The 25,011-nt window shown below is 37.0% G+C and overlaps 1 protein-coding gene across 1 annotated transcript in view; it reads right to left on the bottom strand.

The window, feature by feature from the left end:
- The window catches only part of LOC135128274 (zinc finger and SCAN domain-containing protein 10), a 100,878-nt gene that overhangs the window by 23,228 nt on the left and 52,639 nt on the right, over positions 1–25,011 (bottom strand). Inside the window, exon 2 of the mRNA XM_064055174.1 lies at positions 21,554–21,593. The gene's annotated coding sequence lies outside the window, so the exon portion shown is untranslated. The remainder of the gene's footprint in view (positions 1–21,553; positions 21,594–25,011) is intronic.

Below are 25,011 nucleotides of genomic sequence, written 5' to 3'. Positions count from 1 at the left end.
ATAAATAATTAAATTTCAAGTGTTCAAAATGTCTCATATTTTTAATTTCTTTAAAGTTTTGGCAGTTTTAAAATCAGAAGAAGTTAAAATCTATAAAATAGAACGTTTGAGTTTGGATTTTGAAAATTTTCCCTTTGTACTAATTGCTGAACACTAATTCAGAAGTTCTGAAATTTCTAAACTGTCACAGAATACTCGATGTTGTCGATAGTTAGGTAATTTTCACATTTCAGCCAGTTTAATTGATCTTGGTTCAAAATTTCAAAAGTGCCTGCAAAGTTTGGAATTTTAAAAATTTTAGACATTTCCTTTAATTCTCTAGATCTTTTTTAATTAAAAATTATTCTGATATATTTTTCTATAGAAAACGTTTCAGCTGTCAAAATATATTCATATTCTTTACTTCTTGGAAGTTTTGACAATTTTAGAGTAGGAAGAAATTGAAAGTTAAAGAACGTTGAATTTTGAAGTTTTCACTTTTTATTCATTGTTTCCCTCTAGAAGATTTTATAGATAAAATATCAAATTTTTAGATGTTTTAAATATTTCTAGTATCATCAATATTTACGTAGTTTTCAATATCTTGGTCAGTTTTATTGATTTTGTATCAAAATTTCAAGGTTCCTGGAGAATTTGAAAATTTTAAAAGCTTAGACATCCTTTTTAATTCCCTAGATTCCCTTAACTAAAAACCTAAAATTATTACAGATCTACAATTTTTTCGCATAAATAATAAATAAATAATTAAATTTCAAGTGTTCAAAATGTCTCATATTTTTAATTTCTTTAAAGCTTTGGCAGTTTTAAAATCAGAAGTAATTAAAATATATAAAACAGAATGTTTGAGTTTGGATTTTGAAAATTTTCCATTTTTACTGATTGCTGAACACTGTAATTCAGAAGTTCTGAAATTTCTAAACTGTCACAGAATACTCGATGTTGTCCATAGTTAGGTAATTTTCACATTTCAGCCAGTTTAATTGATCTTGGTTCAAAATTTCAAGAGTGCCTGCAAAGTTTGGAATTTTAAAAACTTTCGACATCTCCTTTAATTCTCTAGATATTTTTTAATTAAACATTATACTGATATATTTTTCTATAGAAAACGTTTCAGCTGTCAAAATATATTCATATTTTTGACTTCTTGGAAATTTTGACAGAGTTAGAAGAAATTGAAAGCTAAAGAACGTTGAATTTTGAAGTTTTCACTTTTTATTCATTGTATCCCCCTAGAAGATTTTATAGATAAAATATCAAATTTTTAGATGTTTTAAGTGTTTCTAATATCATCAATATTTCGTAGTTTTCAATATCTTGGTCAGTTTTATTGATTTTGTATCAAAATTTCAAGGTTCCTGGAGAATTTGAAAATTTTAAAAGCTTAGACATCCTTTTTAATTCCCTAGATTTCCTTAACTAAAACCCTAAAATGATTACAGATCTACAATTTTTTCGCATAAATAATAAATAAATAATTAAATTTCAAGTATTCAAAATGTTTCATATTTTTAATTTCTTTAAAGTTTTGGCAGTTTTAAAATCAGAAGAAGTTAAAATCTATAAAACAGAACGTTTGAGTTTGGATTTTGAAAATTTTCCCTTTTTACTAATTGCTGAACACTGTAATTCAGAAGTCCTCAAATTTCTACACTGTCACAGAATACTCGATGTTGTCGATAGTTAGGTAATTTTCACATTTCAGCCAGTTTAATTGATCTTGGTTCAAAATTTCAAGAGTGCCTGCAAAGTTTGGAATTTTAAAACTTTTAGACATCTCTTTTAATTCTCTAGATCTTTTTTAATTAAAAATTATTCTGATATACTTTTGAATTTTAAGGTTTTCACTATTTATTCATTGTTTCCCTCTAGAAGATTTTATAGATAAAATATCAAATTTTTAGATGTTTTAAATATTTCTAGTATCATCAATATTTACGTAGTTTTCAATATCTTGGTCAGTTTTATTGATTTTGTATCAAAATTTCAAGGTTCCTGAAGAATTTGAAAATTTTAAAAGCTTCGACATCCTTTTTAATTCCCTAGATTTCCTTAACCAAAAGCCTAAAATTATTACAGATCTACAATTTTTTCGCATAAATAATAAATAAATAATTAAATTTCAAGTCTTCAAAATGTCTCGTATTTTTAATTTCTTTAAAGCTTTGGCAGTTTTAAAATCAGAAGAAGTTAAAATCTATAAAATAGAACGTTTAAGTTTGGATTTTGAAAATTTTCACTTTTTACTAATTGTTGAACACTGTAATTCAGAAGTTCTGAAATTTCTAAACTGTCACAGAATACTCGATGTTGTCGATAGTTAGGTAATTTTCACATTTCAGCCAGTTTAATTGATCTTGGTTCAAAATTTCAAGAGTGCCTACAAAGTTTGGAATTTTAAAACTTTTAGACATCTCCTTTAATTCTCTAGATCTTTTTTAATTATAAATTATTCTGATATACTTTTCTATAGAAAACGTTTTAGCTGTCAAAATATATTCATATTTTTGACTTCTTGGAAGTTTTGACAATATTAGAGTAGGAAGAAATTGAAAGCTAAAGAACTTTTGAAGTTTTCACTTTTTATTCATTGTTTCCCTCTAGAAGATTTTATAGATAAAATGTCAAATTTTTAGATATTTTAGATATTTCTAGTATCATCAATATTTACGTAGTTTTCAATATCTTAGTCAGTTTTATTGATTTTGTATCAAAATTTCAAGGTTCCTGGAGAATTTGAAAATTTTAAAAGCTTATACATCTCGTTTAATTCCCTACAATTTCTTAACTAAAAACTTAAAATTATTATTGCAGATCTACAATTTTTTCGCATAAATAATAAATAAATAATTAAATCTTAACCGTTGAAAATACCTCATATTTTTTATTTCTTTGAAGATTTGGCACTTTTAAAATCAGAAGAAGTTCAAAGATATAAAATAGAACATTTGAAGTCGGATTTTGAAAATTTTCCATTGATCGATTGTTTCACTGTAGAATACTGGAATTTAGAAGGCTTGAAATTTCTAAACTGTTATTAGTATTCTGAAATACTTTTCTATAGAAAATGTTTTAATTGTCGAAGTAAATATTTGTAATATCTTGCTCCAGGACCACAAACATCCTCAATTTTTGACATCATCTCGTCGAGATCTATATCTTATGACCTGACCTGAGCTGACTTGTGTTGATCTATTCCAGCTTAGACACACTCTATATTTTAATCATTACTGCCTTAATTAAATCTACTCACAAATAACCCTAAAACAACATGAACAAAACACTGAAAAGTATTACGAGAAATATTCCTATTATTATCATTCAGAAAATTACAAAATTAGTCAAAAACAAACTCAAAGTTCATTTTTTGTTGAAATTGTCAATTATTCTACCAACAATAACAACTTAACTGTCAAATACACCAACCCATTCACGCTAGCATATGTTTTACTATCAGTAGTGCCAACGTAATGCCGCAAAACACCAAATTACCATCGGCTGCAAAGCTTGACTTTCGCCCGTAAACAAACGCCGTCATTAATGCAAAATTGTCAGGGAGTTGACCTGAACCAAAAAGATTGTTGAATTTTCCAACCAAGCTCCCACTCGTCGGCGCAAACGGCTTTGTTCCGCGCCATGTGTGCTCTAGGAGTCTAGGACGACAAAGCTTCCTTATTCTCGTCGCCGGGGCATAACTTACGCCTCTATTGTGTGCAAAGAGTGTGACCCGCAAGGCGCAGCCGCCGACACCATATTAATTTGTATGTAAAGCGCAAATTTGTACCGTATGATTGAGATAAGCGTTATCCCGAGCCGCGCGATTAATTGAAATCGTGTCTTGTTGTGACTTATTTCCGCTGGCTTCCCGAGTACGGCGCGGTGTTAATTAGGCGAGTCGGCATCGCAGTAGGTGTAGGAATTCAGCCATTATCATGCTATATTGTACGGCGCACGGCAAATAGCCGTAATTATCGTGCGATATAACTTTACGCACAAATCACGAATGTGTTTAACATAAATCATTTTATCTGGGTGAGCATAACGACGATTGCCAGCTTGATAATGCGCCGAGAAGGACGTGGGCGGGATTGCGTGACAAAAGTCATTTCTGAAACAGTACAGGAGTAAGGTTAATAATATTGCTAGTTCGCTTTATTGTTAACCTAACAAGAGACAGGTGTCAACTACCGTGCCAGAATATTATGATTTATTGACTCATTTACCGGATTGGGATTTATGGACGGAGTGAAAAGCGAGATGACAAAGTTAGCAGAACGCATTATCGCGAATTATCGTCATTAGTCAGCGGGATTCTCACGCCAACGACCGACCGAGACGAAGAACACATCGGGTGTATCTCAGAGATGCGCTCTAGAACATGTATTTTTCTCTGATTTTATTAACGATATTCAAGGTATTCTAAAGCACATTTCCAACTTGGCGTTATCGACTTGCAGATTTTTCTACAATTTAAAAAGCGAAAAACTTCAAAATGCAACGTTCTTCTGCTTTAATTAATCATATTAATATATTTTGAGCAGTTGTAAAAGTATTTATAGAAAAGAAATCCAAAATAACTTTGAATGTTTAATTAAAAAGATCTAAACAATTAAAGAAGCATTCAAACGTTCAAAAATGCCAGACTTTGTGAGCACTCTTGAATTTTTGGACCAAGATCAATAAAACTGGCTCCAATGTGAAAATTACCGAATTATCGACGACGTCAAGTTCTACAACAGTTCAGAAATTTCAAGTTTTCTGAATCCGTGTTCTTCAGTGAAACAGTTAGTAAAAAGAGAAAATTTTCCAGGAATGTTATAATTACGTTTTTTTAATTAAAAAGTCTACACAATTAAAGGAGATGTTTAAGTTTTTAAAAATTCCAGACTTGCTACCTCCTCTCGAATTTTTTAAGCAAAAATGGCTCAAATGTGAAGATTACCAAAAATGTTTGTTAAAGTTGTCCCAGGGAGTTTACGCTGAAGATCCACATGTGAAGTTGCGAAACACGATTAATTACAGATGCTTCATGTTACGCTACGTTACGTGTTTAGATTCCAAACCTATTATCCTGTCTGTGAACCATCCTTCCTAGATGGTGTGTCGCAACTCCTCGGGCTTCGAAACGAGCCAGGCGTCAATTTAAATTTAGGTTTATTTTGTTGTTGCAAGCGAAAGAGTGTGATGACTTCTTCACATTTGTTCACATTATGAAGGTGTGTCACTTCAAGCTTCGCGAAAGAAAAGATAATAAATTATAATAACTGTAAAAGTGAAAAGGTGTTGTAGCTGCCTTTATGTGTGTGCAATGCGACGTGTTTATACAACAGTGTTTAAACTGAGACGAATTAAAATGTTTGTGTAGAAATGATTTAATTCCTGGAAAGTTGTTCAAGTTGTATTGTTGCTTCAGACAAGTGTGGAAGAAAATTCTAATCGATGAGTGATAATCGCGATTAGTCGTACCGTCTTTGTGATATCTGCAAGGTGTTGGTTTTGATCGAGAAATTACTCTATAAACGCGAATAATAATCGAAAAAACCTAATAGGATTATCATGCGGGGTCTATAAAAAGTTATTGGTCATTCTTGATAAGTATAATACCAGCATCGTCGGTAATTGTCGGCGAACGACAAAGTCCAAAACAATTCAATTTTTCTGCTTCCTTAGTAGCCCCCAACGCCCCCCTAATTGCGAGCCGCTGCGTACCAACAACCTAAAAAACTAATTATGTTCTAAGTTGTTACACAATTCAATACCTCCTAACGTCTTATTAAATTGTTAAGTTTAGAAATAATCCGACGGTTCTACACGCAACACAGCGTTTAACACCAGTAATTACCGACATTTCGGTAAAGCCTATACCAGGTACCACTTCGTACGTTCGACTCTCGCCACCGTCGTACTTAATTTTTTCATCCAAGTCGACAAATTACTGCGACTGTACTCGCAAAACACACAAAAAAAACCAGCGTGGTAGGCGCAGTTGTTTTTCTGAAATTGTAGTCGAACACGACACAAACTGGTAGCTTCTGTTGCAGGTGCTTGGACTACCAATAGCGATGTTTACTATAATTACACTTTAATAGGAGGCGGTGTACTGTAATGTATACTTGCACGATGCGTTCATCTTTTCAACTCGAAACAACAAATAAACAAAATTTCATCTTCCACAACACGCGAACGAGATGGTTTTTTCGGTCGTTTTGCGGCGACGGATTATCAATACGAGGTACCACCGACCGACCTCGGGCCACAACACGAGTGCGGTGATTATCTAAGGGCGACTGGAGGCGAAAAAGCGTTTTCGGTACCACCGCGGTACTACTTATCAACCAACCGGAGGTGTCGGTACGACTTATCAAACTCGCTGCGGAGACGGCACAGACTGAAAAATCGCACCCGGAGACACCTACGACTTTTGTTTCTAATTCCGCTATTAAGTCAACCGTAATTGTGCCAATCAACTGCCGCGGTAATAACCAGCGGGCGTTTTTTCCTCGCCGCAGCAGGTGTACTCTTAATTCCTTGTTCTTTTACAAAAAAGCCCATTTCTTCGCGACGTAGGAGGAAGATGGACGGTACGATCGGCGACTTCTCATTAGGAGTACTAAATAATGCTATTAGTGCAGCCAGTGTGCAGTGCAAAAATGATAGTTATTAGGTTTTTCGTGCAGACGATGATTGGCGGAGGTGCGTTTTGGGGAAAGTTAGGTGTAAAGATTTGCTCGTAATTTGATAATAATTAGTTTGTACTTTGGACTGGTGTGGGTACTATGCTGTCTTGTGACACTATTTTGCAACGATTCGTATTGTTATAAGTAATTTTCAATAGTGTTTTTGTTGTTTCGAAAGGTGTAATTAAGTGCATTCGGTGGGAATGGCCTGAGCTGAGAGCCAAGTTTGAGGGTTATCGTTAGTACTTTTATCTCGGTACTTCTCGTACTATAAAACCAGTCCGTTTATCTGCATAATTAAATAATTACGGGATAAAACGAGCAACTAGTGTTAAATAATTACGTCCATAATTACTATTTTATCTGTACCTTATCACAAAGGCGGGGTATTCGCATATCTCATTAGTACTCATTGTCCAAATCAAACACTCATTAACCCAGGCGCGCCCATCCAAAACCACTCGATCCAAACAAATCGAGAATAAAACACTTAATTGTGTTATTTTAAAACCAGATAGGTAATTACAATCCCCATTTTCATTGGGAGCAGACATTTCTATTACGCCGTTATAAATAAACATGTTATAAATCTCTCCGGAAACCTTAGAAGCAGGATTTTTCGAGTGTACACCGTAAAATTAAGATCGTTATCGCCGAACGATCAAATTTCCATCGAAATCGAAACATTGTCTTCATTTCGGTACTAACGACCATAGTACCAGGTGATTCACAAAACGATTACAGTTGTATCTTCTTCACTAGAACGAATCAGCGAGTGTAATTACGAAAATAATTGGCGGTTGGGTGAATGATGATGTAACTTTCTCATCCGAAACGTTAGAAGCGATTGTAAAAAAGACGAGCATGTGGTACCCGCGATCGCCTTCTGCTCTGCATCAAATTAATTGTCAATGCCCGGGCTTACGGTAAACGCGGCGAAAAGTGTCCCATATGGCCGCGTGACTTACCATTGGTACTACTTATCAATTTGTTATTTGAGGTGCCACCGCGCCGGCGATTGCTTTTACGTCATCCCAAGACACTAACAAGCCGTTTCACTCCCCGCAACTCGTGGAAACAGGTGTTTGGAAAACGGTACGACTTATCAAACTCGCGCCGCTGACCGCATACGCGTCATTTCGCCGCCCCGACCCGTGGAAAGCGTCCCATATGGCCGGCACGTGACTTACCGCGGTCCAGTTTGTGGGAGTGTACCCTTTTTTTCGTTTTGCGCGAAAACCGAAAGGTCAATTGTCTGCGACACGCATCAGTTTCTCTGCTCCGAGCTACGTTCGTGCATCTTTACAAAATTTGACCCAATAAAAGCGCAACAGGTCGGTCCGCGGGGCCCACACTTGCCGCCAATTGAAAATTTCTATTCGACAATGGAAAACCGCAGACGCGCTCGCCTTCCGGCTCGTCCTCGGGTGATTTCAAATTTGAAAGTTGGTAAGTGGAGGCGATCAAGTGTGAAATTATTGTTAGCACTGGAATAATGGATAATTCCGGCGTTTTTACGGGTCGGCTCGGGCTTGTTCTCCGTTAGGAGTTAATGGGTTTTAATTGGGAAATGCGTAACGGGATTGGATTCCGACGGGTTGGATTTTAGATTTTCGCGGATTAGGCGATATGCAAACCGGGTTTACAGTAATAATGGGAAGAAGCGGAATATAAATTGAAAAAAATGTCGTTGGTGAAAATCGGAAACGGGAATGGTCCAGTGGTGACCCCTGAGGTGTTCTCCAGTTACAGTTAATTGTGGGTAAACAGTGTTTACTCGATACTGTTACGGCCACCGCTTCAGTAAAAATTATAATTAAGATTCCATGCCATTATTATTAATAATTGGCGTAATTTCCGTTTTCGTTGTTAATGAAAGTCGGTGTCCATAATTGATTGTTCGAATCTAAACACTCTTTTCAGTTATCGCGGGTCGATAATTTTAATTGAGTGCGCTTGCAAGTGAATCACGCTATTCAACACAATAATTACTGTTATAGTGTTAGATTATGATAATGGTAGTGTTATTATTAGAGGTTATTCAATACGCGGCTTGGCTGCTTCGGATCTATTAAAAGAACAATGGGTGTGCTGTAATTGGAGCGAATTTGTGATCTCGGGCGGCTTTGAAAACAAGCGACGGCTCATCCCTTCCAGAGTTGAGACGTCATCTTAAAACTGTGCTGAGTACTCATTCCGCAAATTCCGGAGACGTCATAATTTCGGCGTAAGCGCAACGTAAACATAGCGCAGGTCGCAGGATCAGGTGCATTCGCGGCCAGGTGTTCGACAGATAGGAGCGGCCAATTAGAACGGCTCCGGCTTGATGGATCGTAGGTGTAGCTCTGGAATTTCTAGCTTGTTACCTAAAAATCGGTTCCGAAAGAAGAATGCCCGATTTAGAGAGATAACTAAACAAATAGCCGCTACTCGGGAATGGCTAATTGTAATTAAGGTCGGGTAAGTGGCGATGGGCTTGTGGGTGTTAATGGGTCGGTGGAAGATGATGGGGAGGATTCGGCGGGGTTTAAACACACCTGCAGGTTTTCGGAATGTGGCTAGAAAACACTAGTTGTTAAGGTTGTGTCCAGTTTGAAGACAGCTGGAGACAATGTAAGACAAGATGGTGGTGATGTAATTTGCAGTTCAAGAGTTCTTAGAGTGCATCAACCAGTTTGGCGATTTCCGGACTAACGATTCGTCGCTAATAGTAATAGTTATAGTTTGAATCAACTCGTAGCTATGCGATTGTGTAGGTGTACGGATTTTATTGCCTATTTAACCCACTGTGAAACTGTCAATCAAAATAGTTTGTAGGCTGTTAGCCGCTTTCCCAGAGGTGGATTTAATACGTAATAACGACAATAAACCCGGCGTTTGCGGTGGATCGAAAACTGGGAAGAATCCCGTCGGGACGGTGTGGGTTCGATGAATCAATCGTCCGCATTCCAGACGAATTAGATGTGCATGAGAGGTCGGAAAATAAATGGTGATAGGAATGACTATCATAACCATAAAGAAATTTAATTCAGTGGAGGTTTAACAGATGCGAGATGCTTGATTAGGTCGTGTCAGAAGACGAAATGTGCGCGGTTCAAATGGAAATGTTTTTATTATGTAAGGCTTAAGTTTGCGGAGAGAATATATCGTTGATATTTATCATAAGTGCGGTATATTCAAATGTCTATGCAAAGTGTTCGCGTTACGGCGCGATACCGTATAGACACTTCTTTGTTCTGTTTTTCACAAGTTTGCCGGTTGGGCTTGACGGTTCTAGAGGCGATTTAAGTGCGGCAGCGACTGAGGTCTTAAACGACCAAGAGTTTGAAAATTTATATTTCTTATATTTTTGAAACTTCAAAACTATAAGAATTTTTTTAATGATTGTGGAAAACAAAACGGGGAGAAGAATAAAATGCAGTAAATCAGATAGTGGAACAGAATATATTAAGCGTGACTTCGAAGAATTTTGCATAAAAATGATATTCAGAGAAGAATGTCTGTAAGTCATAGTCGTCAACAAAATGGAAGTAGTGAAAGGAAGAATGGCAGGTTGGTTAATAATTCAAGCGAATCTACGTTACTTCCTTCATTCTGGACTGAACAATGAACACAAGAAATTTTGCTGGAAGCGTAAGAAACCCCCGAGATTATTTCATATTCTTCAAAAAATAAAACCCCAGGATACTCCAAGATTCCTTCAAATTCCTGCAAAAACAAAACACTAGGGACGCCAGAAATTCTGTCATATTCTCCAAAAGACAAAACACCAGAAGTCCACGAGATTTTTTCAAATTTTCCCAAAAATAAAACACTGAGGGGTTCAAGATTCTTGAGTATTCTTCAAATATTTAAACACCAGGAATCCCAGAGATTCTTTAAAGTTTCGCTAAAAACGAAACGTTAGAATCCTGGAGATTCTTCTATATTCTCCAAAGGATAAAACACCAGGAGCCCTCGAAATTCGTATAAATATTTCTAAAAATAAAACACAAAGAGTACTCGAAATTCTTGAGTATTCTTGAGTATTCTTGAAAAAACAAAACACCAGTGTTTCCGGGATTCTTTCAAAGTTGACTAAAAACAAGTTAAAGCCCTAGGAATCCTAGAACCCTAGAGATTCTTACAAATTTTTCCAAAAATAAAACACCAGCGGCGCTCGAGATTTTTTCAAATTTTTCCAAAAATTAAACTCAAAGGGCGCCCGAAACTCTAGAACATTCTTCAAACAGTAAAACACCAGAGTCGCCGAGATTCTTTCAAATTCCGCCAAAAACAAGATACTAGAAACCCTACAGATTCTTTAAAATTTTTCCAAAAATAGAAGACCAATGGTGCCTGAAATTTTTGAGTATTTTTGAAAAGACAATAGACTAAGGGTCCCCGAGATTTTTTCAAACTTCACTAAAAACAAATTAAAGCACTAGGGCTCCAGAGATTTTTTCATAGTCTCCAAAAGACAAAACACCAGGAACCCTCGAGACTCTTTCAAATGTTTCTAAAAATAAAACACCAAGGGCGCCCGAGATTCTTGCGTATTTAAAACACCAAGAGTACCCGAGATTCTTTCAAAATCCGTCAAAATAAAACATTAGGCACCCTGGAGATTCTTTCAAATTGTTCTAAAAATAAAACACCGAGGGCGCCCGAGATTCTTGCGTTTCCTTCAAATAATAAAACCCGCCCTTTCAGAGGGTATTTTATTTGCCAAAATCAGTCTTATCTTGGCAAGTACTAGCCCCGCCCACCCACCCTTTCTTTTCTTAGAAGGCATGTCATCTGCCAAAATCAGTTTTATCTTGGCAAGTACTAGCCCCGCCCACCCACCCGTTATTTTCTTAAAGGGTGTGTCATCTGCCAAATTCAATTTTATTTTGGCAAGTACAAGAAACTTATGTTTAAAATAGTAAATTTTTGTAGAGAAATATCGATTTTACAATTACGCTCCGCCCCTCGGTCTGACAACGAATGAAAAATTCGTCACAATTAAGATAGGGTGGGCGGGCGGGCTTATATTTTGTATTTTTTTTAGGTAGTCTTTTTTTCATAGTAAGAAAGTTAAAAAATATTTAAATTCGTAACTTCTTACAGTGAAATATGAATTTTGGAAATACGCTCCGCCCCTGAATCAAAATCAAAATCCGTCAAAATAAAACACTAGGGACCCTAGAGATTCTTTCAAATTTTTCAAAAAATAAAACACCAAGGGCGCCCCAGATTCTTCCGTTTTCTTCAAACAATAAAAACTAGGAGTCCCCGAGATTCTATCAAATTCCGTCAAAATAAAACACTAGGGACCCCAGAGATTCTTTCAAATTTTTCCAAAAATAAAACACTGAGGGCGCCCGAGATTCTTTCGTTTTTTTTTAACAATAAAACCCCTTTATTGTCTTCGAGGGTATGTCATTTGCCAAAATCAGTCTTATCTTGGCAAGTACTAGGCCCGCCCACCCGCTCTTATAATTTCCTTTTTTTTCTAAATATCCGTAGTTTTCTTTTTAGAAAAAGGAACTTAAAACATGTTCAAAATGGTAAATTTTTGTAGAGAAACATCGATTTTACAATTACGCTCCGCCCCTCGGTCTGACAACGAATGAAAAATTCGTCACAATTAAGATAGGGTGGGCGGGGCTTATATTTTATATACATTTTTTTTTTCTTTAATATAGGTAGTCTTCTTTCACAATAAGAAATTTAAAAAATATTTATAATGGTCACTTCTTATAGTGAAATATGGATTTTGGAAATACCCTCCGCCCCTAAATCAAAATCAAAATCCGTCAAAATAGAACACTAGAGACCCCAGAGATTCTTTCAAATTTTTCAAAAAATAAAACACCAAAGGCGCCCGAGATTCTTGCGTATTTAGAACACCAGGAGTCCCCGAGATTCTTTCAACATGCGTCAAAATAAAACACTAGGAACCCTAGAGATTCTTTCAAATTTTTCTAAAAATAAAAGACCCAGGGGGTCCGAGATTCTTGCGTTTTCTTCAAACGATAAAACCCGCCCTTTATTGTCTTAGAGGGTATGTCATTTGCCAAAATCAGTCTTATCTTGGCAAGTATTAGACCCGCCCACCCACCCGTTATTTACATAGAGGGTACGTCATCTGCCAAAATCGGTTTTTCTTGGCAAGTACTAGCCCCGCCCACCCGCCCGTTATTTTCTTATAGGTTGTGTCATCTGCCAAATTCAGTTTTATTTTGGCAAGTACAACTTAAAACATGTTTAAAATGGTAAATTTTTGTAGAGAAATATCGATTTTACAATTACGCTCCGCCCCTCGGTCTGACAACGAATAAAAAATTCGTCACAATTAAGATAGGGCGGGCGGGCGGGCGGGGCTTATATGTTGAATTTTTTTTTCTTTGATATAGGTAGCCTTCTTTCCACAATAAGAAATTAAAAAAAAATATTTAAAATGGTAATTTCTTATAGTGAAATACGGATTTTGGAAATACGCTCAAATCCGTCAAAATAAAACACAGATTCTTTCAAATTTTTCAAAAAATAAAACACCAAAGGCCCGGAGATCCTTTCAAATTCCGTCAAAATAAATGTGTTCAAGATTCCACATAATAAAACACCAGGAAACCCTGGAATTCTTTTAAATTCCGCCAAAAACTGAACCCTAGTGATCGTAGAGATTCTTTCATATTCTCCAAATGATAAAACAGCAGGAGCCCTCGGGATTCTTTCAAATTTTTCGAAAAATAAAACACCAAAGCTGCCCGAGATTCTTGCCAATTCTTTCAACAATAAAACACCAGAAATTCTGCCAAAATAAAACACCGAAGGCGCCCGGGATTCTTTCAAATTCCGCAAAAAACAGAACACTATGAAACTTAGAGAAAAATTAAACACGAAGGGCGGCCGGGATTCTTACGTATTATTCAAACAATAACACACCAGGAGTCCCCGAGATTTTTTCAAATTTCGCCAAAAAATATACTACGAGTCCTAGATATTCTTTTAAATTTTTACAAAAAGAAGAAACCTGAGATTCTTGCAAATTCCGAAAACGGAACAAAGGAACCCTAGAGATTCTTTCAAATTCCGCCAAGAAATTAACACTTAGGAACCTAGAGATTGTTCCAATGTTATCACATCAATGAAAATAGAAAGGGTTTTTTAAACAGAATATTCCGTAATCAATAACGAAGAATCTAGGCATATTTTTTTCGAAAAGCTCGAAATTTCATCAATTCCTACCTTCACGTTCCTTAAATCCTGTTAATTTAATGAATATAAAGGGTTCTGTGGAAAGGAATAGATTTTTTCGAAAAGCGCCCTTTCATGATATTCTTTAACAAAATCGCAAATTCAAATAGCAAATATTCAACTGGAGCGCTGAAGTCCTGAAATCCTAATTACATATTACCGAAAATTTTCCCAAAAAGTAATGTCTTTACAGATGTCACACTATTTGGAATAATACGATGGTTTTGAACGAAATTTGCCTATGAAAGAAACTTTTTATAAATCTTGAAAAAAACCTAGTAGTATTAGAAAAAATGAATACTTATTTTAGATACGGTCCTGGACCTTGGTGGGTACAGACAGAAGTCGCACTAAGATACATAAATATCACACAAATTCTTAATTCACGAACCGAAATTACTTAATTGTGCACCTGTATTGGAGATGCGAAGATAACCGACTTCCTTCTATTGCAAGAACACTTCTTGCCTCATTTACATCAGACGGTAGTCCCTTAAGCTACCATCCAGCCTACCTGCTCGTTAACTACCGGTTATTTATGGCGGCTTTGTCAGTAGACAAAATACCCCAAAATAAATTATTTGTCTCCACGATAATTGCACCCCTGTTGTGGGAGCCGACTGACGAATTCACCACAAACCTCGAAAAGTCGCATTAATCTAGATTTTCGAGGACGGGCCGCCACTGGCCCTCCCAGCCTTTGCGCAGCGAGGAAGAACGGCGGCGAAAGTCTTGACGTCACCGCCTCGGGATTTCCAAAAGTGGAATTTTGCCAGAGCAGAGTAATTAGAGTTTTTACTCGAGCCAACAACCTTAACAATAGTTGGAATTTATCGAAATCGCAATATGGTTAGCGTACCTGAACTCGCAAATTCAAATACGAACGGCACTGGTTCGTTGAACCGCGGATGGACGAGCAGCTTCAAGAGCTCTTGGAAAATTCGGCTCGAAATAATTAGAGTGAAAGTGAAAGAAAAGAATCGATTGGCTGGTTGGCGTAGGTCCGACCGCCTGGGGGCGGTTTTCGACTAGCCGGAGGTCGTGGACGAAGGAGGCGGCGGTGTCGAGGATGTGTGAAGATGTTACATGAGTCATGTTCACAGTTAACCGGACGCTTGCGGGTTTGCTGGAACGAAAACTGTGCTTTGGCTGGAGGCACTTTTGTAAAATATACACACAGTTTCAAAATGTTTGATAATAAAATCGGAAACGAAAATAATTTTTCGTACTCTCACGAAATCCGGGAGTTTCCGGTGCGTGCGCCAATTTGTTGCGTAATTTTTGCGCCGCAGTTCAGTTATCTGTTATCTGTCCGGAATGCAAATACGCAGACTAAGAGGAAACGCTTTCAATTAATGAATAATTAATCCGATGACAAATAACGTCGAGCTTCTTGAATTATCTAGGCCTGGCTGGAAGGAATGCCGGAGTGAAGCAGCGGGGGCGCCACTAATGAGCTCAACTCGTCCTAGACGTCATTGTTGCAACGTTTTTTTTACGTTGTGTGGGAGACATTCACTCCTCTATACGGTGTCCACCGGATAACTTATGCATTGACTGAGCGATAAATTTGTCTCCTAGTCGCCGGCTACAACTCGATGTGAGGATAGCTCCTTGTTCGAAAAGAGCCGCTGTACAGAGAAACAACCTGTTGCTGCGGCGTGGAGAAAGAGAGACAGGGCCGGACGCTGAAATGCCGAGAAAATGGGAAAGAATCTGGTGAATAACAACATAGAATTCTACCTATACTTTTTTTTCTAAATCTAAAAGAGTACAGTTTGTAGTACTATATATAAAAGAAAGCATTTTTTTTTTGCTTTTCAATGATATATGACTGATATATAACAGTAAAGTCCACCAAAAGATAAATGCAAATGACTCCAATTATATTATGAGTATTGCCGCTGTAAATCTCCAGTGGCTTTCAAAGCTGTACCCGAGTAAAGCTGTCAATCAAAATTAGTCGCTACCCTCGTACCTTTCTAGGACCATATTTGTTATCTAGTAAATGCATTCCTAATGGTTTTATTGCAGCTTGCGGTCTAAAGTACTAAATACCCCTCATAAAATACTTGACGGCGTTTGCATTTATGTTTTGGTGCACTTTATTAATCTAGAAGCTTTAAAACGCTTGTAACGCAACGTTTCCTCTTCTTTCGTGTTCTGGCTTGTCACTTCTAGATTAAAATAAATAAAATATTGTAGTCTGAAAAAATGGAAAACGAAAGATTCAGCAATGCCGAAAAGTTCAATATGATACTTATTTAAGGAGAGTGTAGGCGAAATGGAAGACAATCCACAATATTATCTGAAGAAAGATTTCCGGAGAGACAACAACAAAGTTGTGCAAGATTACCAAAACATTTAGAACAATCAGGTTAATATGAACGAATATTTCAAAATCCTAAATATAAAGAATTTTAAAAACGGCCAAATATCATGATTATAAAATTCATTTACATCAAGCTTTAGTACCACTTGATTTTGAAAGAAAATTGGCTTTTCTTGCTTGGCTAAAGGAGGCACGTGAATAGGATAACATAAGTAATATTTCATGGTCAGATGAAACTCGTTTTAATAATAATGGAACTATGAATCGACATAATTGCCATTACTGGGAACAGACACAACTGCAGGTACTGGTGTAACACAAATGCAGAAAAACTGAATGTTCGGTGCGACATTATTGGTTACTATGTAACTGGTCCTTTTTTATTAATGGGAATTTATAAATACTTATTAGTGGCCTAAATCAGTCTTATCTTAACAAGTACTAGCCCCGCCCACCAGTTATTTATTTTCTTAGAGGGTATGTCATTTGCCAAAATCAGTTTTACCCTATCAAGTACAAAAAACTTAACATATGTTTAAAATGGTAAATTTTTCTAGAGAAATATCGATTTTGCAATTACGCTCCGCCCCTCCGTCTGACAACGAATGAAAAATTCGTCACAATGGAGATCGGGTGGGTGGGCGGGGCTTATATTTTGCCCTTTTTTTTCTTAATGTCCGCAGTCTTCTTTTCAGAACAAGAAACTTAAAACATGTTTAAAATGGTAAATTTTTTTAGAGAAATATCGATTTTGCAATTACGCTCCGCCCCTCCGTCTGACAAGGGATGAAAAATTCGTCACAATTGAGATAGGGCAAGTGGGCGGGGCTTAGATTTTGAATTTTTTTCCTTGATACAGCTATATCATCTGCCAAAATCCATCTTATCTTGACAAGTACTAGCCCCGCCCACCCACCCTTTGTTTTCTTAGAAGGTATGTCATCTACCAAAATCAGTTTTATCTTGGCAAGCACTAGCCCCGCCCACCCACCCGTTAGTTTTTTAGAAGGTATGTTATCTGTCAAAATCCGTCTTATCTTGGCAAGTACTAGCCCCCCCACCCACCCTTTGTTTTCTTAGAAAGTATGTCATCTGCCAAAATCAGTTTTATCTTGGCAAGCACTAGCCCCGCCCACCCACCCGTTAGTTTTATAGAAGGTATGTTATCTGCCAAAATCAGTCTTATCTTTGCAACTACTAGCCTTGCCCACCCACCCTTTCATTACTTAGAGGGTATGTCATTTGCCAAAATTAGTTTTACCTTGGGAAGTATAAAAAACTTAAAACATGTTTAAAATGGTAAATTTTTGTAGAGAAATATCGATTTTGCAATTACGCTCCGCCCCTCCGTGTGACAAGGAATGAAAAATTCGTCAGAATTAAGATAGGGCGGGTGGGTGGGGGTCATATTTTGCTTTTTTTTAATGTATATAATCTTCTTTCCAGAACAAGAAACTTAAAACATGTTTAAAATGGTAAATTTTTGTCGAGAAATATCGAATTTGCAATTACGCTCCGCCCCTCAGTCTGACAACGAATTAAAAAATTCGTCACAATTGAGATAGGGCGGGTGGGTGGGGTTTATATTTTGACTTTTTTTTCTTAATGTCCGTAGTATTCTTTCCAGAACAAGAAACTTAAAACATGTTTAAAACGGTAAATTTTTGTACAGAAATATCGATTTTGCATTTACGCTCCGCCCCTCTGTCTGACAAGGAATGACAAATTCGTCACAATTGAGATAGGGCGGGTGGGCGGGCTTAGATTTTGCATTTTTTTCCCTTAATATAGGTATATCATCTGCCAAAATCCGTCTTATCTTGGCAAATACTAGCCCCGCCCACCCACCCTTTGTTTTCTTAGAAGGTATGTCATCTGCCAAAATCAGTTTCATCTTGACAAGTACTAGCCCCGCCCACCCACCCTTTATTTTCTTAGAAGGTATGTTATTTGCCAAAATCAGTTTTACCTTGGCAAGCCCAAAAACTTAAAACATGTTTAAAATGGCAAATTTTTGTAGAGAAATATCGATTTTGCAATTAGGCTCCGCCCCTCGGTCTAACAACGAATGAAAAATTCATCACAACTGAAACGGGTGGGTGGGTGGGGCTTATATTTTGCCTTTTTTTGTTCTTAATGTTCGTGGTCTTCTTTTCAGAACAAACAACTTAAAACATGTAAAAAATGGTAAATTTTTGTAAATTTTACAATTACGCTCCACCTTTTGGTCTGACAACGAATGGAAAATTCGTCACAACTGAAATAGGGCGGGTGGGCGGGGCTTATATTTTACCTTTTTTCCCTAATATCCGTAATCTTCATTTCAGAGCAAGAAACTTAAAACATGTTTAAAATGGTAAATTTTTGTAAAGAAATAGCGATTTTACAATTACGCTCTGCCCCTCTGTCTGACTTTGAATGAAAAATTCGTCCCAATTGAGATGGGGTGGGTGGGCGGGGTTTATATTTTGCATTTGTTTTCCCTTAATATATGTAGTCTTCTTTTCACAATAAGAAACTTAAAAAATATTTAAACTGGTAACTTCTTCTAGTGAAATATGGATTTTGTAATTACGCTCCGCCCCTGAGTTTGGCAACGAATAAAAACTTCATCACAATTGAGATCGGAGCAGCTATAGGTGGGGGTTATTCATTGGATTCTTTCACATGGAAGTTTCTTGTGGTTAAAACTGATTTAAAATAGTAAATTTTTGTAGAGCAATATCGATTATACAGTTACGCTCCGCCCCTCGGTCTGACAACTAATGAAAAATTCGTCGCAATTGAGTTAGGGTAGGTGGGCGGGGTTTATATTTTGCCTTTTTTTCTTAATGTCCTTAGTCTTTTTTTTAGAACAAGAAACTTAGAACATGTACGTTCAGAGAGAGTTTCAAGCCCTATCCTTGGATGAAAGTTGATCTGCATGATTAATATTTACCCCCCTAGAAAGTTAATGACGTCATTTCATTTTTTTAAAAACGTTCCCGCTTCAGTTATACAGGGTGAGTCACTAAGCGCGCGGTCCTCGATATTTCATTATCTATTAGAATTAGAATAAAAGTGAAAACCTAAGTTATATAGTTCTTGGAGAACTGTATACTATATAGAGTGTTCGGGTTTTAAGGCGTTTTTAAGGTTTTTTTAAGGGTGTTTAGTGACTCACTGTATATAACCAACAACCTTTGCTTTACATGATTTAAGTTTATTTTTGTATTTTCGACTTGACCATCAACGCTCTTTAAAAAACCACCAGAACGTGTTTTCTATTTAGTTTTCGATCTATTAACTATAACTGATAGTTGATTTTTCACAACTAGCTAATTTTATTGTCAAAGTATGAATTTTAAAACCATCTGCTGATTACTAACCGACAATAACTAAAGTAATGACTTACGTTATCAACATTGTTCAGTTATAGTTAAACAGCGTTTATAAACCTATTAACGGTGACAGTTAAAGCCGCAGCGGATGTCAGTTATAGCTAAGTGCTCGCCGTGTAGTTGCCTCGAACAAAATGGCGGATTTGCGTCTCGTTCCTGGCCGTAATTATAGTTAATCTTTTTGTACTTTTGGCTACTTTTAAGACATATCAGCTTAAGAATATCAATTAGGCAACCACGAATCTCTGTCCATCCATGACTAGTGCCCATTTCCCTGAAAGGTTTAGCCGACTTTTAATCAAGATGTATCTATAAGTATGTAATTTAAACGTCAGAAATTTTGAGACGGTGCAGGCCCGTAGCAGCCCATCTGTGATGGGGCCCCGTCGAATTTTCGATGGTTTTCGGACGGACTTCCATTGCACCGTTCGAGTATAAATGACACCCGAACTGACTTCAAAAAAGGGCTGTAACGTAATCGTGAGCGCTTTTCGAAACCTAGAGCTTGCACTTGAATATTTTCTAAAGACGAAATGATGGAATGATTGGACTAAAGTAAGATTTTGACTAATTTGTCATTGCGGACCGTCGCGAAAACGCGAAATTAAGACACTTTCGTCTCGTAAAAGTGCCCCGCTCGAATTTCCCGGCTTGTGCGGGTGAACGGCAATCAAACCGCGATCTCCTCTCAGCATGACTTACGACGCGCTATCCTCGTTGAATACGTCCGTTTTTGCCGCATAAAATAACATTCAGGGCACAAGAATTACCACTTCTTGCAACCATTCCAGTTTTAGAACCAGTAAATTTTTATTGTTTTCAGACGATGGCGACCGAGACGAATACTGGCAAGTGGCAGCGCTGCAGCCTTATCTTATATTATTATCGGCCCATTTTATAAATAAAACATACAGGCCTTATTAACCGTAATGAAGTAGATTACCCGCTCAAAAACGAAAATACCGCCGACACTCGTTAATGCAACTATCATCAAGTCATTAAATTGATTTACGATAAAGAGGAGTCGGGAAAGTGAATTTTCACGGTTTTCGACGCTACGAGATTTTATGTACCTACGAGTTAATTACATCGGGGACTTTGAAAGGTGCTCGGAGGAAAGTTTGGCCTAAAATTACCACACAATAGTGTTAGTGTAATGGATAATGCAGTTGCCAACGGACATTTAACATTTCTTTGTAAAAAACCCATCTTGATTTATTGCGGCAATATCTAAACACGAGTCAGGTAAACGACAAAGTCTCTTCTTTGCCTCTTTAATCAATTAAGCGTTCCGGACTACCAGATGATGAATAATTCTAATGAATTTCTAATAGACGGAGCCCTGTGGCACTTAGCAGCTTAGATAAATACCAGTTTTGCTCCTTCGGAGGATCTAGAGGTTGAGCGTTCAGAGACTTATCGAATGTGGAACATGGAACAAATGCAGGGAAAAATTTTAGGCATCGCTGCGCTCCTTGCGGTCGCGAAACCACAAACATTTATTTTGATTACAGGTGAAGGTTTTACATGGGATCACGTATAAGTTAGGTAATGGAGATTTTAGGTCAGAGCTTAGTGGGATAGAGAGGCGAATAATATTCACCGAGTTCAGTAAGGCCATCAAAAAAATTGACGCTTATGTAATGCTAAAAAAAAAAAAAAAAATTGAATTGGCAATAGTTTTCGGGCTTTGAATTAGTTTGACATGTTGAATTGCTTCCTAGAAGATCGTCTTGAAAAGCCGCTCCTTCACGCAATTAAAACAAAGCCCCCACATTAGAATAAGAAAGACCCTACTTCCGATTAAGGTTATCTGTGTATGCACTCGAGCTTCAAATTAAAATTAATAATAATTACTCGAATTTACTAGACTGTAAAAGCCGCAAGTACGAATTAATTGCATCGAAAAATACCATCGTCGATAATTAGCAGTTGCAACTTACTTGATGATGGTCGTAGACGCTCGGAAGTAAACGGCAGCACCTGAAAAAACAGTACTGTTAGTACTACAACACCATCCATCCAACTCCACCACCACTTTCAAAAATTTTTCCTCTCCCACATTCACCATCACTGAAAGCGCTGGAATGCCGATATCTGGTACCAGTTCTCGACTTCCAGCGTTGACAGTCCCGGCAAACCGCAAATGAGTATTCATTATTACAGTTAATAATTTTTATGACGATCGTATAGTGTTGCACCTGCTTGATTTACTTCCAATGATTGAATTTTATTGCCGGCATTATCACGAAAGCGTGAAGGAGTCACTGGGTTATTTTTTCGACAGCCTCGACTCTACAGGGTGTCTCGAGCGCTCGATAAAAGCTCCAGTTTCGGCGCTGTGTCTAGTCGTGCGAACCCGCGTAATTATACCCCGACCTCGACCTTCGCACCCTGCTCGCTCCCGGAAAACCCACTTTCCCTCGACGCAGCCAAGGGCGTCCGTGACCGCCAAAGCGGACACGTGCCGGGTGTCGGGAAGGCCTCAGTCGGTCCGGAGACCTTGACACCGGAGCGGAGCGGCAACAACCCAGACCAAGAGCAGGGTCGCCGGCAGCGGCAGCCGGATCGATGCAGCCAACGCACGCCGGCATTCACCCGTATTGTAATGGCGATCGCCACCTGTCGGCCGGCGGGACTCGGGCGGAGGGCGTCGCGGCGCCGACAGCGGCAAACAACGGGCGCTGTACTGCGAGGAAAACCCTATCTCCAAGATTATTTGTTTTGACTTCTAAGAACTTGCAAAGATTTTTATATATAATATTTTTATTAAACATTTACGTGTGTCAAATCAGTGATCATCAGTAAGTAAAATAAAACAAATAAATACCGTTACCTGTTATAGATTTGAGTGGACCAGAAAAATGACTACAGTTTGTTTGACCACAAATTTTAAATATTCTTCCGCTGTTTACTGTATTATTTATTAAGATATTTATTTCTGTAAAGCGCAATCAATGGATTTTTATTTTACAATTTCTACTAATGTACCTTTTTGAAAATTTAAAATTGATCCATAAATAGTGAAAATCAGAAAATCTCATACTCATCACAATTTTAACGAGTTGTAGTTTTTTTTTTGACAACAAAATTTAAAAAACGCAAAAGCAGTCTGAGTAGAATTTTTTGCACTCATTTCAACGGCGTGAAGTTTATTACAATCGGACGTATACTTTTGGCAAAAACTTGGGCAAAAGTTTATATGTATTTCCCTATGCTAGAATATGATTTAGCTCACCCTTAAAATGATAAAGAGCTTATGCATATTATGATTACCTGGTTTCTTAACAAATTCTGTGCTAAACTTATTTTAGACTTTCACTCCCTACTGGGTTAATCTTCTCTTTGTGGTATTATACCTCCAGGTATAATAATCCCAGCAGGACAGGTAAACAGGTGACCGAATTACTCAAAATACGTAATTCGTTATAATTACTCATTGCTTGAACAGTAATTAATTACTTGTAATTGAATTACTTCCAACCACTGGTTTAAGTGAGTTTTGTAGGACAGAATTTATTATCGGATTTACTAAAAGTTTATGGTCATTATAAAAGTGCTTATGTACATCTTTATCGCCAATCCTTTGAGGGGGTTTATACTTAAGTCCTCTTTGAAGAACCTCTAAGTCATTGTCCGAAAAAACTGTATCAGAAAGGTTTTTGAAACATTTAATCATCTCTCCAGGTTCATTCGTTGCCTTTTTTGATGTTTCGAATCTCTTTCCTTCGGTTCTCCCTTCAGATTCCCTTAAATTAATTACTAACCTAACCCGGGATCTATATTTTGCCCTTTTTTTTAATACACTTAAAAAATTTTAGGCTTTCCAGTTAAACTCAATCCATGGTTCTGACAACAAATGAAAAATTCGTCATAATAATTGAGATCGAGACGAATGGGTTCTGCTTAATCTTTGTATTTTTTTTTGTCTTAAAAAATATAGTTTTGTTTCGACAACACGGTAGTTAAACATGTTTTCAGTTTCTTATTGGCAAAAGAAAACTTCGTATATTAAGAAAAAATGGACAAAATATAAGCCCCGCCCACCCACCCGTTCTCCATTGTGATGAATTTTTTAATCATCGTGAGCCGAGTGGCGAAGCTTAGTTTCAAAAAATCTTCATTTCTCTATAAAAACTTACCAGGTGAAATATGTTTTAATAAGGTAAAATTTTTAGGGAAATATACAGATTTTGCAATTAAACTCCGCCCCTCTGTCTGACAACGAATAAGAAATTGATCAGAAGTGAAATGAGGGCGGGTGGGTGGGCCTTCTCTTTTGCCTGTTTTTTTTTTTAAATATACGTAGTCTTCTTTCCCAGTAAGAAACTGAAATGATGTTTAAAATGTTTTAATCGTAAATTTTTGTAGAAAAATATGGATTTTGTAAATAAGATCCGCCCCTTGCTTTGATTACGAATGAAAAATTCATCATAATAATTGAAATCGAGACGGCTGGGTCCTGCTTAATCTCTGTTTTTTTTTTTTTCCTTAATATATAGAGGTTTGTTTCGACAACATGATACTTAAACATGTTTTCAGTTTCTTGTTGGGAAAAGAAAACTTTATATATTAAGAAAAGTTGGGCAAAATATAAGCCCCGCCCACCCACCCCCTCTCAATTGTGATGAATATTTAATTCATCGTGACCCGAGGGGCGGAGCTTAGATGAAAAAATCGTCATTTCTCTACAAGAACTTACCACGTAAAATATGTTTTTAATAGGGTAAAATTTTGTAGGAAAATATACAGATTTTGCAATTAAACTCCGCCCCTCTGTCTGACAACGAATAAGAAAGTCATCAGAAGTAAAACGAGGGCGGGTGGGCGGGCCTTCTCTTCTACCGTTTTTTAATTATACGTAGTCTTCTTTTCCCAACAAGGAACTGAAATGATGTTTAAAATGTTATAATCGTAAATTTTTGTACAGAAATATGAATTTTGTAAATAAACTCCGCCCCTAGGTCTGATTACGAATGAAAAATTCATCATAATAATTGAGATCGAAATGGGTGGGTCCTGCTTAATGTTTGCGTTTTTAATTTTTTCTTAACATATAGAGTTTTGTTTCGACAACACAATACTTAAACATGTTTTCAGTTTCTTGTTGGAAAAAGAAAACTTCGTATATTAAGAAAAGTTGGGCAAGATATAGGCCCCGCCCACCCACCCGCTCTCAATTGTGATGAATTTTTTATTCATTGTCACCCGAGAGGCGGAGTTTAGTTGCAAAAATCCTCATTTTTCTATAAGAAATTACCATGTGAAATACGTTTTTAAAAGGGTAAAATTTTGTAGGGAAATTTTGGGCCGGTTTATAGAACGCGAGTTAAATATTTAATTGCGTGTTAAATTTTAACATCCAGTTAATTTGGAATGCTGGCATCTCATTGGTCAAAAC

Source organism: Zophobas morio, unplaced genomic scaffold (genome assembly GCF_036711695.1).
Source record: "Zophobas morio isolate AGI-343-1 ecotype UQ-CSIRO unplaced genomic scaffold, CSIRO_AGI_Zmor_V1 ptg000012l, whole genome shotgun sequence".
In the NCBI taxonomy this organism is placed as follows: domain Eukaryota; kingdom Metazoa; phylum Arthropoda; class Insecta; order Coleoptera; family Tenebrionidae; genus Zophobas; species Zophobas morio.
Note: the sequence above shows the minus strand (reverse complement) of the source record. Positions and strands in the feature narration are given on the sequence as shown.